Genomic DNA, 14,922 nt, shown 5'->3' on the forward strand with positions numbered 1-14,922 from the left:
TCAGACCAGGAATGGGATACACAAAGAAGACTTCTTGGGGGAGCATATCTAAGGATGTGCTGAACTATGAGAAGTGAATGAGGCAAACTGGGGAGGGGAGAGAAGAAAAGGTGCATCCTTGGCATAGGGGAGGACATGTGAAGTGGCCAATACATTTGTAGGCACTTGGGAACAGTAACTTGTTAGGGTTTCAGGAGCATGAAGGGCAGAGCAAGGAGAGAGCAGGCAGGTGACAAAGAGAATACCAGGAAGTGATGGAGGGGCAGCCCACAGAGGAATGCCTGTGGTGTTGTGGAATTTTGGATGTGTCTTGTTCCTTGAAATGTTCTCCCATGGAACAAGAGGTCTGCCTCTCAGGAAGACGATCAGAACAAGTAAGGACGGTCCCTGTCTACCATGCAGGTCCTTGGACTTTCCTAGGAAGGGTTCTGGGCCTGGGAAGGAGCAAGGGTAGAGGGGGCAGAGAGGGCTCCCAAACTTGCAAACCAGCAGGGACCTTGAGTGCTCCTGTTCACCTCCGCATCTCCATTTCTCACACTCCTAGCCCAGCCCAGTGCAGGCTCCTGTCCCTCAGTCTTTTTGCACGTGTACATGGGATTCATTGATCATAACATTAAGAGTGGCCAGGTCCCATTGCTATCCACAGGTGGGAGGCCAAGAGTGGTCTCAAAAGAGAGCTGTTGAAACATACGTGTTTCAAAATGATTTGATTCTTTTAAAGAAAGTTGGAAAATATTTAAGAGAATTGAATAGTTATTCCAATTTATGGTGTTATGCTAACTTTAGCATTTTAGTATATAACTTTTTTCTTAAATCTAAAATTTTAAAATTTATAATGAAAATGCAATTGTTTTGAAAAGCAAAAGGAACAGTAAATTGAAGACCTATATCCAACTATCTAGATTCAAGATCATTAACATATTGTTATACTAAACTCATGTACGTACATATGTGTAAAGTAGACAATTTTAAGGTCAATAAGACATCATGACATCTCTGCCTGCATTTTCACAAAATAAAGATACTCTTCTATAACCACAATACCTAGACCACTCCTAACAAAAATTAGGGGAATCGTTCCCTAAGGTCATGATTCCTGTCCCATATTAAAATTTCTCCAGCTGTCCCCCAAGACCTCTACAGCTGCTTTATTTTCTCAGCCACGATGTGATAAAAGATTCTGTGTTGCTGTTGACCTTTATGTCTCCAATGTCCTTGTAACTCTTATGCAATTTTCCCAACACCATTCCTTGCTTTAATTTTTTAGTACATTGTCAGTGAATTTTGCGCCATGGCTCGCCTCTTCTTTTTCTCTCCCTGCTGTCTAAAGGGTACAGGACTTCTCACTCTGTGCCAGCAACAGCCAGAGGTGGGTAGAGCCTGAGGATTGGCGGTCCAGAGCGCCTCCTGCGCAAGCGCAGACCAACTAGAGTGCTCAGTCCTCCTCCCAGCCATGCTCACCAAAGGCGGGGCCTCCCCAGGCCCAGATGAGCTGAAGGCTTCTCTGACGGGTCTGCTGCAGAGGCCAGGCCAGCTGCTCACTGTCTTCCCTCAGGGGTCGTTTGAAGAATTTATGTAAAGATCAAGTTTGTTCGGGAATCACAGTGCTTGCTGTATGTTACTGCTTCAGACCTTGCCTTGTAATATTTGTTCTTGCTTTTTGCTTTAGCATTTAAATGTCTTTAACGTGGGTGTATACATTTTTATTTTTTAAAATCACATAAACACCATCTACAATCAAATTCATATTTTTGTATTGTGTACATGTTTCATTCTTCTTTTTAAAAATGCATTCAGAATCATTTTTCAAAGAACCTCTTCAATTATTTTAACATTTTCAAGCGTCAGAGAGTCAGTCTTTACTAAACTGAATTTTTTTTTCTTTTAGGAAAGACATATTGCACTTCCCCTGTTTCAGTGTTTTCCAGAGACTTTCTCAGAAGTAATTTAGGTGGAAAAAGAAGAAGGACAGAGACTTTTCTAGAAGCCACAAAGTAAAATTTGCTCAGACTCTCATGCTTAAAAAGTGCTGTGAATATTTTATTATATGGCTTAATTCCAATTGTGAAAGGTTCAGAAAGGCATTCATTTGTATAGACAGAACACTAAGAATTCCACTCTGAATGCAGAGACCAGCCACTTCTTTGCCATGAAAGTATGAATTTTGTTATATTGTTTGCTTCTCTCCTGACCCAAGAGCTGTATATACTAGTTGGAGCCTCTGATTATTTCCACCTCATTTTTTAAATGTTTGCATAATGTTTCCTGGTACAGATGGGCAATAATATAGATATGTATGATATTCTTACTCTTTGATGAGTGAATACTAAAATTGCTTTCAGTGAAATAAAAAATTTCACTCAGAATATCTATCCAGGCAGCACATACTTTTGTAATACGGTCGTAGAGAAATGGAATTGTAATCTTTCATTTATTTCCTTTTATCAATTACCATAATTTAAATAGACTTTCAGGCTTGTGACTTTTTTAGATGAAAACTTTTGTTGACATAGTCAATTATTTATCCACCTTTCTGTTATTTAGCTGATTCATTGATGTCCATTGTTTCAGGCTGAGCCTTTGACGTCTCTCTGGCACAGTTTGTTTGTGAATAGGCTGCTGAGTGTCCTTGAGAGTGAAGATTGGATTCCTCAACCTCAGTTAAACAGGAATTTCATCACCCAAAACTACCAAGAGACACAAGAACAAGAAGAAGGTAGAAACAATTCAGGGCTCCAATAATCAGACTAAGATTTATTTAGGGCCTGCAATGTGGAGGGCATGAATGTCAGCAGGACTGTATTGAAAGAAACACATTTTCGTTCTTACTGAGGAAGACCAGCTGTCAGCTAACATCTGTGCCAGTCTTCCTCTATTTTGTAGCTGGGGTACTTCCACAGCATGGCTAGTGAGTGGAATAGGTCTGTGCCTGGGATCAGAACCCATGAACCCAGGCTGCTGAAATAGGGCACACAGAACTTCAACCACTCAGCCATGGGGCCAGGCCTGGTACACAGTCTTTAATGAAGGAAGCATCCTCACAGGGTGCATCTCTGAGACTCAGTAGCGTAGGCCTGCTTTGCAAGTAATGAAATTCTTGATCTAATGATATAAAAACTATTCTTCAGGGACCATTTATCCTAGGTTTATGAGATATGAACAACCAAAAGAGCAAAAGCATTGATGCATTATGTATATTTTAACTCCAAAGTGTATAGCTGCAGTCAGGGGCTCTGGGGGTCAACAGGCAAAATCTTGTTCAATAAATTACTCATCATCTTCACGCTAGTAGAGCCTTTTACCATTAACCTTAATTTTACTGAAGAGCAATCCTATGCTCCATGCAAACTACACTGAATGTGGCGTTTATGTAGCAGAGGGCAGAGGCAAGATGGTTTACAAATTTAAAGCCTACTAGAAATTTTGGAGGGAAACTCATAGAGGTGATAAGCCTTACTGATTTCTCTTTTGATGATAATTTTGTTTTGCTGTTATAAATAGAATACTCTACTTGAATTATTTCATAATGTTGTAAGTTTATCATACATACACAATACGAAATCATAGGAAAGGCAGATCAAGGTCCCTGTGAGGATTCAACCTATTTAGACACATCTTTTCCTTCATCACTAATGGATAGCCCTTCATGCTTGGGCTTGTTGGTAAGATGGCTATGACATGTAAAGACTTCTATATTTTTGCAGCCAGGAAAATGAAAGGGTTGAGGGCCAAATTCAAATGACTTTTCCTTGTGTATTTGCCTTGTTATTCTGCACTGCTCCCATAGTTCTGTGTCTCATGTCTCAGTAGAGTGATAAACATAGCAACCCTGCCTGCATGGGAGTTGACATGATTTCCCTCTTTTCTTCTTATCCCTGGTCTTGGAGGAGAGTTTGGTAAAGTGCACTAAGATAGATCTTGAATGAACCAATATGCAGTGTGTCATACTCTCCTATTCTGCCTCTGGGGTGTGTTCTGGACTACTACTGGCAGAAGGCAGTACCACATCCCAAATGCTGTTTTCACCTTTATGTAAACTTAAAATGTGGCCAGTGGGAAAAAGCTGGTAACAGAAACCTGAGGAATTGACTGTGAGGCTTTCTTGTTTCTATCACTTATTAGATCAAAGACTGCCAGTCAGTTATTAAATACCTCATTTCAGTATATGTTCCATCACAATAACAATAATCACCATCCCCTAGAGATTTGTGGGAAAAAATATGTTAATAACAGTAGCTAGTACATCCTAATGCTCACTAAGTTATTTTCTAAGGGGGAGATATTTCTAAAGGCAGTGAGCAGAAGTGCAGAAAGAAAAAGCCACGCAGAATCAATGATGTAACTTCTTTATCCATCTCCAAATTGGCTAAAACTTACCACTTAATTCTGAATGTAGAGTGAGAAGGGAATTTTGAATAGTCATCTGGACAGATGGGCATGGGCAATTTGGTTGGTGATTGCACATTTAGAAAACTGACTGCCAAGGTGTAGTTTGCGGAGTTACCTCCACGGGAGACCTCCAGGAGACAGAACCTGCACTGAGACCTGTTTCCCACACTCAACAGCCCTGCAGTGAGAACATTCACAGAGAGTTCCTAGAATCACGCTCCACAATAAAGATACCAGCACATATTAGCTATAGTGTTAATACCCAAATAGATTATAAATTTCAAAATATCATATCAAGACTCATTACTATTTCGCAGGTCAGAAATCTGAGGCACAGCCAGCTTAAGAAATCTGCCCAAAGCCACACAGAGAGCAGCAGAGTTGGGAAATCAGCCCAGGCAGCCAGACCCCATAAATACTACTCCTCAATATGAAAATGCACTGCCAGCAGCACGTAAGTAGCAAAAACTCTGGAAATTCAAATGTTTTTTCTGCTTCCCTTAAGGTAAGTCTCTTAGTTTTCTTTGCCTGTCCTTCAGCAGCACATTATTTGAACACCACACTTAAAAACTGGCTTAGTATCTCACCTTTGGCCTGGTGACAATACAACGCTCATAATACCCTCTATATGGGAGATAGCTTCAAGCTATGCTCCATAATAGTAAGTGTCAGTCTCTAAAATCAAAGAGCTTGTCACATGGTGTTTACTGAAATGTCAAGATTTTAATAGTAAAAGGTGAGATCCAATTACCCCCTCCCACACACACACACACACAAAACCGGCATACAAAGTAGTGGTATTGTCAAAGATGAACAAAGCTGGGCACCACTTAAAGTGTTCAGGACAGAGTTTAATCAACAACTTACTATGGCAATAGGACAGTGTCCAGTGGGAACTGAATTCAACATCTCTTCGTACAGAGGTGACTGGACTTTTCAAAAAGAGAACGAGAAGAAGGGGAGGGAGGTGGGTAGGGGCTCAGTAGAGTCAGTCAAGTGAAAAATGACAAATGGTTGGTCATTGTAAGTGTGATTAGGCCAGTTGTGTCTGCTAGCTGACAGTTATTAAAGTTAAGTTTCTATCCTCCCAAAGAGACTGGGAGACAGAGGCCCTGTCTTTCCTAATTTCATTTCAAAGGAATGGATTTCAGGTCCCTAAGAAAGACATCCTTGAGTTGAAAGAGAAAAATATACATTTCAAAGGGACAGAGTAAAGATTCAAAATGGTAAGCCCTTTTTTGTAAATGCATTAAGAAAAGGAGATCAGGGGCCTCTCATCAGGTGCTGGCTAGAACAAACAGTAAATTCTTCTGGCAGCCTGGAGTCATTCTAGACCTTGAGCTGTTAGAAACTATGATAGTATTTGTTTAACTCTTTTAATGTAAGGAGAGAGGGATGCACAAAATAATTTGTATTGAGAGTCTGCAGTTTTTATAGGCCAAGGTTGAAGCCTAGTTGAGAAGAAGGCTCAGAGGAAAGTAGCTAGAGTTTGGTCAAGCAGACAGTCTTTCTCAGTATCAAAAACAATATTTTGTCCTAAACTTCATGTAGAATCTCAACAGAGCCTAAATAGTCAAAACAACCTTGAAAAAGGACAAAGTTACAGGTCTCATATTTTCTGATTTCAAAACTTATTACAGAGCTACTCTAATTAAAATAATGTGATGCTAGCATGAAGATGGGCATATGGAACAATGGGATAGAATAGAAGGCTCAGAAGTAAATGCTTGCATGCATGGTCCAATGATTTTTGACAAGGGTGCAAAGACTATTCAATGAAGGAAAGACAGTCTTTCAACAAATGGTGTTGGAAAAGCTGGATATCAACATGCAAAAATATAAATTTAGACCCTTGCCTTATACCATCCACAAAAACAACTCAACTCAAAATGGATCAAAGACCCAAATATAAGGTCTAAAACTATAAAACTCCTTGAAGAAAATATGGTGGAAAAGCTTAATGACATTGGATTTAGCAATCCTCTCTTGGAATATGACACCAAAAGCACAGGCAACAAAAATGAAAATAGATAGATTGGACTAAATCAAAATTTGAAACTTCTGTGCATCAAAGAACACGATCAATAGACTGAAATGGCAACCCATGGAATGGAAGCAAATATTTGCAAATCATATATCTGATAAAGAGTTAATCCAGAATATAAAGATTTCTATAACTAAACAACAACAAAACAAACAACCTGATTAAGAAATTTGCAAAGGACTTGTATAGACATTTCTCCAAATAAGATATGCAAATGACCAAGAAGTACGCAAAAAGATGCTCAACATCTCTAATCTTTAGGGAAATGCAAATCAAAACCACGATGAGATACCACTTCACACTTATTAGGATGGCTACCAGGATGGCAGCTACCAGACTGTTAGGATGGCTACTGGCCACCTCATAAAATAACAAGTGTTAGGTAGGATGTGGAGAAATTAGAATCCTTCTATCCTTCTGCACTGTTGGTAGGAATGTAAAATAATGCAGGTACTGTGGAAAAGAGTAGAATGGTTACTCAAAAAAATAAACCCAAAAACTAAAAATAAAATTATCATATGGTCCAGCAATTCCACCTTGGAGTGTTTACCTGTAAGAAGTGAGAGCAGGGTCTTGAAGAGATATTTCTACACCCGTGTTCATAGAAGCATTATTCACAATAATTAAAAGTTGGAAACAAGCAAAGTGCCAACCACGGATGAATATATAAGCAAAATTTAGTATAGACGTACAAGGGAATATCATTCAGCCTTCAAAGCAAGCAAATTCTGACACATGCTGCAAAATGGATGAACCTTCAGGATAGTATGCTAAGTGAAATAAACTGTTTACAAAAAGCTAAATACTATATGAATCCCCTTGTATAAAGTACCTAGAGTAGCCAAATTCATAGAGTTTAATTCATAAAGAAAGTAGAATGTAGTTGCTAACACTGGGGGGAGGGAAAATGAGAAGTTGTTTAAAGGGCACATATTTTCATTTTCACAAGGTGAAAAGTATTTTAGAGCTTGGTTGCACAACACTGTGAATGTGCTTAATACTCCTGAACTGTATGCTTAAAAATGGTTAAACGATAAATTTATACTATGTGTACAAATTTTTAAACTGAATTTTAAAAAGATAATATTACTATATATATATATTTATATATGTCAGCTTCTAAGAGTCTAGGCTACTTGTTTTGTTATTAAATCTATTATTAAAGTAGTTTCTTGATACAAGATTTGTATCAATTACATATTGAAAATATTTTCTCTAAGTCTGTGTTATCTCTTCTCATTTTCTCAACATGGTTAAGTACAATTTATCCATTTTTTTCTTTTGTGGTTCATAATATTTATTTCCTATCCATTAAATTTATGCTTATTTCAAGGTCACAAAGATTACCTACTATATTTTATATAGACATTTAAAATGTTAACTTTAAAACCTTGACATATTTATATCTATGATAGATTTTGAGTTGATTTTTGTATACAGTACAAAATAAGGATGCATTGTTTTGTTGTTGGCATATGGATGCTCAATTGTCCTAGCACCATTTGTTGCAAATACTATCCTTTCTCCATTGAAATTCCTTAGCACGTTAGTCAAAAATCTACTGACCATAGATATGTAGGTTTATTTCTGGATGATATGCTGTTCTAGTTATCTAAATATCTATCTTGCAACCAATACCAAATTATCTTGGTTAATGTTGTTCTATGTTAAGCCTTGAAGTAAATCATATGAGTCTTCCAATATTGCTCCTCATTTTCTGAATTGGCTTCACTATTCTTATCCCTTTATTTTACTATATTAATTTTAGAATCCACTTGTAAATTTCTACAAAAGTTCAGAATAGTATATTGATTGGGGATTATGCTAAAAGATTTAAATACATTTGTGAGAATTAAAAATTTTAAAAATATTGAGATTTCCCATCCATGATATCAGTGTATCTCTACATTTACGTAAATATTCTTTAATCTCATCAGTGTTTCTCAGATTAATCCCTAAGTAAATCATGTTTTTGGACCTCATTGTAAAATACATTTTTAACTTCAATATCTATTTATTATTGGCATATAGGAAGACAATTGATCTTGACCCATTCATTTTTCGAAAGCTAGGAAAATTGAGTGGCAACCATGTGGAACATAAATAAACAACAAATCTGAACTTTCTCCTTCACTTGAGGTGTCAGTCAGGTGGAGATTTGAATAGGCAATGGAAATCAGATTAGATGTGCTGTAGTAGGGAATGTACAGTATTCTGTTGCAATCCACAAGATGCACTGGCAAACAATCTGAATTTAAATGGTTATTGAAGGTTTCCTGTAAGAAACAACTTATGATTAAATACATGAAGAATAAATAGGCAGAATCCATGTAAATTAGAGCTAGGAAAGACAAAGGATGGAATTATATTCAGGTAGGGACCAGGGCATGTATAGAAGTCAAAAGATTTGAGATATCACATGGAAAGTAGCAATTTTAGCGCACTTGAAGAAAGGTGAGAATATATCCATGGGCTAGAGTTTTGAGGGATTTTATTCCATGTTAATGTGTTCTGATTTTATAGTTTTTTGAGTTTCATCAGTCTACTCTGGGGTCTGCTTATTAGGAACACAACTCATGTAAATGTAAACTGAGAATTTGGGAGCCCTCTAAATTTGAAGAAAAAATGAGTTTAGGCTCTACAAAGGCAAAGGAAAAGTATGGCGTGGGGAAAATGAGAGACAACCTAAGGTCCAGTATTTAATTTAGTGTTTTGATATTTAGTAAATTTAGTATTTTCAGGGTCCAACCTTCTCTTGATCGGGCTTGACCTCAATGTGAAAGATGAGTCATATGATGAACACTCCTCCTGGAAGGAAACAATTCAGCTCCAAACACAAGTTACTTTCATCTCTTAAACTCAACCTTCTCATATATCAGAAGTACATGCTCCACTATTTTTGGGAACCAGCGACTCCTGGGCTCACAGCGCCATCTAGCATCAACAAAAATGAGAGGCCAATGGCAAGCTAAGTAAAAGGCTCAAAAAAAAAAAAAAAAGATGGGATCCAGGAACCAGAAATACCTGTGTTCACTTGAGCAGGATTTTAAAAATATTTCCAAAGTGAAACACAATGCATAACTGCTATGGGTAAAAATATGTGGTTCGTAATTATAGTTTATAGTTGATTATAAAACTAGTACAGTTGACTTTACACTGTCACATTCATCCTTGCGAAACTGTGTATGTGTTTATAAACACATTATTTTCCTCTGCAGTCACACTGTAGTGCATAAGATGACTGTATTCTCCTAGCCTAAAGCCTTGATAGGTTATTATTTAAAATGTTTTCCAGTCTATAGAGAGGCCGGGCATGTTTGCTGGCGGCTCGTCAGCGGGATCGCGCCCCCGATATCCCGCCCTTCCGACCCGTGTGCAAACACCCGCCGTCAGCACGTCCTAACGACCACCCCAGCCTGCAGGAAATGCGCCATTATACGGCGCTGCCGGCTGCTCGCAGTGTGCTGTGGGAAGGTCACGTGGCTTGCCGGCCGCTCGGGCCACAGGGGCTGATTAGTACGCATCTGCGCTGCGTGGGCGGGGCGGGGCCAGGTGCAGCACTGTTCACCTCCACGTTTCCGTTTCCGCTCTCTTTTCCTGGTCCGTTCTTCTTTAATGCACCCGCTGGAAGTTCCTATCGGTCGTTTGCGCTGCAAAGACTAACAAATTATATGAGTATATCCTCCATAAAAATTTTCCTCTCTAGGCTTCCTGTCATTGTTCTGGTTCTTGCTCTTTAACTTTGTATAAACCTTTTTTTTTCCCCTGGGAAAAATATGTATTGGGATGTTTCCACAACCTCTTCTCCTTTTTATAGTTATATAAACATTGCCTAAAACCATCATTTTATACTCTTTCTTTTGAAATAGTAGTCCTTTTCATTTCATTTATTGCATTCATCTGATAAGTTTAAATATTTTTCCATAATACTGAACTTGAGTGCCTTGTTTTTTAAATGGGTTCTACTTAATCATTTCTATATTGTCCTCCAGATTCTCTATTGATTAATGTTTTTCTTACTTTTCTGACAAAATATATTTGATATGAGATGAGTTTAGGGGCTTCAAAGTCAAACTTTCCCCCAAAGTCACAATATTCACATAATAAGATACTTTTTTGTGTGTGTATGAGGAAGATTGTCCCTGAGCTAACATGTGTGCCAATCTGCCTCTACTTTATGTGGGATGCCACCATATTGTGACTTGACCTGCGGTGCTATGTCCACACCTGGGATCCAAACCTGCCAACCCTGCACGCCAAAGCGGAGTGTGCCAACTTGACCACTACATCCCCGGACCAGCCCCATAAGAAACTTTGTTATTGCTATTATTTTTTAAATTGTACATATTTGAAAAAAACGCACAACTTAAAAAAGTCGCTGAACCTTACTTTTCTGTATATCTTATCTTACTCTGTTCCCCTAGCTCTCACCTTAGAACTGATCATTCAAGCCCCAAATTGTTTTTCCAATTGATACTGCCTCTGGTTCACCCATGTTATTCTCCCAGTTCTGACTTTTTTTTTTGTTTTTTTCTTAGAAAACATTAACTGGATTCTGTAATTTAGAAGTCATAATTTTTTTATAAAGGGCCAGATATTAAATATTTTAAGCTTGGAGGATTATATAATGTCTGTGACAATTATTCACCTTTGTAGTTGTAGCATGATAAGCAGTCATAGCCCACGTATAAATGAATGGGTGTGGCTGTGTTCCAGCAAAGCTTTATTTACAAATGTATGATTTGACCGAGGAAGTAGTTTCTGACCCTGCACCTTAGCACCCTACTCATGGTAAACAACGCTGATTTATACAACCTCAAAAGTCATGTACATTTTATATTTGTTGTGAATTACTTTGATTTTGCCTCAATTTTGTGCTTTAACATGGAAGGTTTTTGATATTAGAGATCTGCTGTTTTATTATTTCTATTATTATTCTATAATCTAGTATACTTTTTGCTATGTTGACTATGTTATTGTTTTTTTGGAAGTGGAATATGTGCTGATGGTAATGTGAAAGAAAAAATATACAGTGACACTTGTTAGAGATGGTAAGGCAGATTTCAATGAAGACCATCGTGCTAGGTACTGGAACCACTGCAATGGGGTTTTACAGTGAGGGAGAGAGATTGGCCTCAACTCCAAATACAGAACAGGAAAGTTGAAATTTAGAACCAAGGAGCAGGGTGAGGATCAGTGGATGGACAATTACTGAGAGGAAATATCAAGGGTAAGAGGGATTCTAGCTAAATCCACCTGGCAGAATTCTTGCTGAAGAGAGGCCAGGTGACTAGACACAAACTAGGGGATGGTGGAGGATGGGCAAACTGATTAGATATTGAGGATAATCACATATCCAGATAGGGGGTTCTGGTTAAAGTGCTTTAGCGGGATTCTTGCTAAAACTATATTTTACAAGGAAGTGCACAGATGGGACTAGGAGAAGTTTCAGGAGCCTGAGTAAAGTTCGCTCAAGCAAAGATTATTTGTCAGTAACAAAAAAGTAAGAAAATGGAAAAGGAAAAAAAATTGTAATTTTTTACAATTAAGAAAATTCCACCTTATATCCCTGGTTCCAGAAATTGATTATTGCAGTGCACTACCACATTAAGACTTTGATGTCCCTTTTGTACATATGCTTATAAAATGCATTAGTGTATATCACTACATTTGTTTCTTTGTATGTGCTTAAATATGTACATTATATAAGAATAATTTTAATTTAAGCTAGTACTTATTCAGAAGTTATTTTGTGCCAGGTATTATTCTGAAATTTAAACTCAGAAAATATATGTGGAGATTCTTCTATGGATTTAATGATTGTATAGATGAGAAAACACAGGCAAAATGTATTTACAATTCCAAAGCAGCAATTAGCGATGAGGTGAGAAGAGGAAACCATTCCATTTGCAGAGACTATGTAATTCAACCTTGTGCTGGGATAAACACCTCAAATGTTCTTGTTGACCTACGGCCTGAGGGCTAAATCCTGTCCCAAACTTGTTATCGTGAATAAAACTTCATCAGAACAGCCATATGTATCCATTTAATTATCTATAGCTGCCTTCCTGTTGCAGTGGAAAAGTTCAGTAGTTTTGAGAGGCAATACAGCCCGTGAAACCAAAAATATTTACTATCTGTCCTTTATACCACCCAGAGTTGAGTCAGGAGCCTGAGCACTTCAATCTTTGGTATGCTAATTATGATGAGATCCACACTAGGGCAGTTAGAGTGGGAGAGGTGAGCCTGTGAATTTATAAAGTACTTCAAGGAATGTCCTCAAGTCCCTTTCTAAAAACCTCCCAGCACTTTCTGCTTCCCATTGGGTCTCCTTTTCAGTCCTCTGGCCATGATTTTGACCAGGTCTGAGGTGAAGTGGTCAGAGGACAGAGAGAGAAAAAATAAAAATAATGAAAGTTAGCCCCACTGCTGTGAAACTGCAACTCTTTTGAATGGAGAGGAAAGTTCCCCTACTCAGGTTTTGTTCTGTGAGCTCTCTTAGCTGCCATTCACCATGACAACAGGGTGACCTCAGGGTTTGAGAAGGAAAGAGTGGAGAAAAGAAAAGGGGGAAGGGAAAGGAAATTCTGCACTCTCTGAGCATTAGGAGTTTATTTTCAATCCCTAGACTAGAACCGGAGGGCTACTCCTGGAGCTCTCTGTATGCAACATAGTGCTCACTTTTGGATTTCTTAAGGTGTTAAATTCAGGCCAGGAGATACACAAGAGGGAAAAATAATGACAATAGTTTAGGGATTCTGGAGTAGGGACAACTCTAAAAGCAATTCAGTAGTACTCTACCAGCAATTCAGTATTACTTCACAATCCAGTGTTCTTCTTTTCCTCCCCCATTACTGTTTACTTTCAGGGTCTTTAACTGTTACATACATTTTATCCAACTTTTATAGCTACATTCAGTCAGAGAGGCAGAGTGCAGTATGCTTATTCCATCACCCTGGGAAAAGTAAGCTTTTTCCACTTTTTAAAATTTTGGCCAAAAATATTTATTTTCACAAATTCTTGTTTATATTCATCAAACGTCATGTGAAACCCAAGTTCTTCATTTTAGTATTTATACCCTTCAGTTCTGTTTTACTCCATTGGTATTCGTAGTAAATTTTCAAATATTTATCAATTATAATGATGCTGAGTATGTCTTTTGTGATATTTGAATGATAATGTCACTTTTAATTTGAAACAGATTTTGGTAAATGTTTCCTGTTTTAGTATTTCTAGAATTTTCCACTGTAATACACCTAGTAGATATGAAGATGTGCAGGGAACTTTACTCTGAGTCTCATGATGTATTTGAGATTTTCATGAATTTTACATAATATGGATTTCTTTATCTTAATTTTAAAATGTGGCTTAATCCAGCAAAATTTTGAAATAAATATACTGGACGTATTTATACCAAGTGTAAAACAGACCCTTTCCAATTCAAAGTCAGTTTTCATGGAGCTGAATTTAAAATTCAAAACTCTCTGGAGCCAGCCCTGGTGGCCCAGTGGTTAAAGTTCACCTTGCTCCTCTTCACTCCCCCCCCGTTGAGTTCCCAAGTGCCGAACCATGCCACTTGTCTGTCAGTAGTCATGCTGTGGCGGTGGCTCACACAGAAGAACTAGAAGGACTTACTATTAGAATATACAGCTATGTACTGTGCTTTTGGGAGGAAAAAAAAGAGATGAAGATTGGCAACAGATGTTATCTCAGGGAAAATCTTTTCCAGCAAACAAAACAAAACAAAACAAAACAAAACAAAAACCTCTCAGCATATATCTGTGCCAGAATGGGCAATGTTCACACTATTCAGTCACTTGGCAAAGAGTAACGTCTTCTAATTATGCTCTCTTATATATACTCTTTGCCCTTTATTTCTTCTCCTCCAAATTGACGGTGACAATTATGTGTTCTACTCCTCTGTGTGCTTTTGGAGTGGTCCCTACTCTGGAATCCCAGCACTATTGTCATTGGTCAGGCTAATAATCTCCTCAGTAAGATATTCCTGAAGCCTCTTCATTGATAACCTATAAATTTGCCTATTATTGTAATTATTATATTATGGTCTACCAAAAATTTCTTTTCCCTCTAATCGGTTCTCCAAAACACAGAAAATATAACATATTTTCTTTTGTTTTTTTGGAAAGTTATTTGAAAGTCCTTGAATTTTTGTAAAGTTCTAGAAAGCATGTAGAAAACAATAACAGGAATCATATTTCGAAATTTTTTTTAAATTTGCTTCTATAATACTTAAAATTGTAATTATGCATAGATGTATGAATACATCTTTACTTCATCAATTTTCATTTCAGTTTTTGAATGTAGAAGTCTCAAGTATAGACAGTAAAAATCTGCTTGTATCCCAGATCCCTTCTGATTTCACCTTTCAATGGTGACCACTATCAAAATCTTGGTGTATTTATTTTCTGAAGATATATTCTGCTTATAAAGTACTTATGTGGATTCTTTAAGGGTGTACATATGAGAGT

General features: G+C 37.6%; 1 long non-coding RNA gene across 2 annotated transcripts in view; it reads left to right on the forward strand.

Moving 5' to 3' along the window:
• LOC123283448 (uncharacterized) overlaps nt 1-14,922 on the forward strand; it is a 174,899-nt gene that overhangs the window by 10,498 nt on the left and 149,479 nt on the right. For both annotated transcript variants that reach the window (XR_011498016.1, XR_011498017.1), the window contains exons 3-4: nt 2,572-2,716; nt 4,707-4,843. This is a non-coding gene — a long non-coding RNA (uncharacterized lncRNA). The remainder of the gene's footprint in view (nt 1-2,571; nt 2,717-4,706; nt 4,844-14,922) is intronic.

Source organism: Equus asinus, chromosome 2, assembly GCF_041296235.1.
Source record: "Equus asinus isolate D_3611 breed Donkey chromosome 2, EquAss-T2T_v2, whole genome shotgun sequence".
NCBI classification, from domain to species: Eukaryota; Metazoa; Chordata; class Mammalia; order Perissodactyla; family Equidae; genus Equus; species Equus asinus.